We start from the raw sequence: 2,324 nt of genomic DNA, 5'->3' as shown, positions 1-2,324 counted from the left end.
GAAATTTCATTTTCGATCTTTCAAAATCTGGAAGTATTTCCTTGTGTAACTCGAATTTTCCTTCGGTTCCATTCTCTTCAAGAGTCTCTTCCGTTAGTGGATAAGTAATATCTAAATGCAATATAAATAAATATTTCTTCAATAAACTCTGATACCATTCTTAGCGAGCAGGGCATTACCATGCAATTAGAGATGAATCGGGACTAAATATACAAATTTTATAAAAGCTATGGAATTAAAACTGGTGGCCAAAAAAGTAAAGGAGCAAAAGTGATAACCACCCCAATCTTACATGACCGATTCTGCCTTTTCCGCTGCATCTAATTAAGACATTAATAACAAATTCCTATAGTTTGGTTCTCAAACACTACAAAAAATTTACAATTAGGACACAGAAAAAGTTTATTTTGTAACTACAATACTTTTTGTAATTTTGATACTGGCAATACTTAAATAAATATTATTATTAGATATAATTAGTGACAATGTATAATAACAATAAATATAAAGGTAATTCAGCAAGCTCTCTTAAAGTTTGGCATAATTACGAACTCTTTTGTTATTTAAAAAATTACAAATAACCCCCCTAATGTTTGATATAATTGTGTAATTTTTGGACGGAGGTTTGGAATCGATTTTTTTCTTACTGTATGTTCTTTTTAAAAAAAATTAGACGAGGTGGATAAAAAAAATTTGTAAAATAAATATCCAATTAATTCATAAAAAAATTCAAAAATTTTAAAAAATAAGTAAAAATTATAATTCATAATCCATAAGAGCATTTTGGTCAGTTCATCCCAAGATATGAATAGAAGTCTAATGAAAACAATATATTGAACTAATTGTCAGACGATCGTTAAAATCAGGAGTATTAATAAGTTTCACAAAAAATGATGAGGTATTTATAATTATACTAAATTTTAAAAAAACTCATTGTAATTTAACCTAAATAAATTATTACTATATTTTGTATTGTCACTATATATAAACATATCACTAATTATCTATAATGTCAATTTAAATCATAATTCTTAAAAATCAAAATTATTGTTATTCAAAATATGTTTTAGTGATAATTTTAAAATTATGAATTAATGTCACTAATATTATATTTTATAGTAATATAATTGCAGTCAAACTTAAAGATTTGATGTGTGACAAGACACCTAACCTAGGAACAATATTTGTAGCCTCCAACACAAAACTAATCCAATTAAGGTTAGACAAAGGCCCAAAGGTCACATCAATAATTTTTAATCCACCAAACCCAAGAATTGGAAGTTTCCAACTTTGAACCAAATGATTTGTGTCAAAATCCAGTAAGTATTTGGAGCACAAAGACAAGTAAACTTGATCATCTTGGGCATTTTTTTTTTAAATTTTTTGGTTTTATAAAAAATATTTGTATTGTTATTTTAATTTATTTAAGAAAATTTTTGTGCTGTGATTTAATTTACCCGGAATTAAAAATTTTATATTGTGTTTGGATTGATGAAATTGGAGTTAGGAATTTCAGCAAAATTAAGGATTTCTTTTGATAATTCTATGTTAGAAAGGATTTTAAAATTTTCAACTCTCATTCTGAGCTATGGTTTGGTTGAATATTTATGGATTTTAATTTTATATATTGCAACGGGAAATTAGTATCTTTTGTTCTGTAATTTTTGATCTATTGATTATGGGATTATCACTTTTGGTCTTGCAATTTTTTAAAGTAGCAGTTTTGCACCCATGAGATCTCTCCATTAAATATTTAACAGAAAAAGACCACGTGACCATTAAATGTATGAGACCGAAAATATTACTTTTTAAAAGTTATTGAGCCAAAAGTGATAGTTTCGTAAATGAGACCAAAAGTGGAAAGGCCTTAACGGCCATGTGTTAAGTGCACGGCATTTTTTTGTTAATTAAGATATCTAACGGAAATGTAACAACATTAGACCAAAAGTACTACTTTTTAGTATTTACAAGACCAAAAGTGAGAATATTGTAACTAATGGAATCAAAAGTGAAAAGACTCCAAATTAGGAAACAAAAACCGCTATTTCCCTAATGCACTAAATGATATTAACACATATACACACATTATGTGTATAAATATTTCTAAATATAAAATATAAAATATTATTTTTATACACATGACGTCTGCATATTAAATGAAATCGAAATTCAAATTCGATCTGAATGGGGACTTATTTGTGTATAAATTCATTTGATTTGAAAGAAAGGTACTTATCTTTATAAAGTGGGAACAAAAAAATATTATCATTTTAATTGAAAAGACATTTAGATTACATATCACAACCATACTTACTCAAATGTTA

The sequence above is a fragment of the Sesamum indicum genome, linkage group LG11 (assembly GCF_000512975.1).
Source record: "Sesamum indicum cultivar Zhongzhi No. 13 linkage group LG11, S_indicum_v1.0, whole genome shotgun sequence".
Taxonomy (NCBI): Eukaryota; Viridiplantae; Streptophyta; class Magnoliopsida; order Lamiales; family Pedaliaceae; genus Sesamum; species Sesamum indicum.
This window is presented reverse-complemented; position numbering follows the sequence as displayed.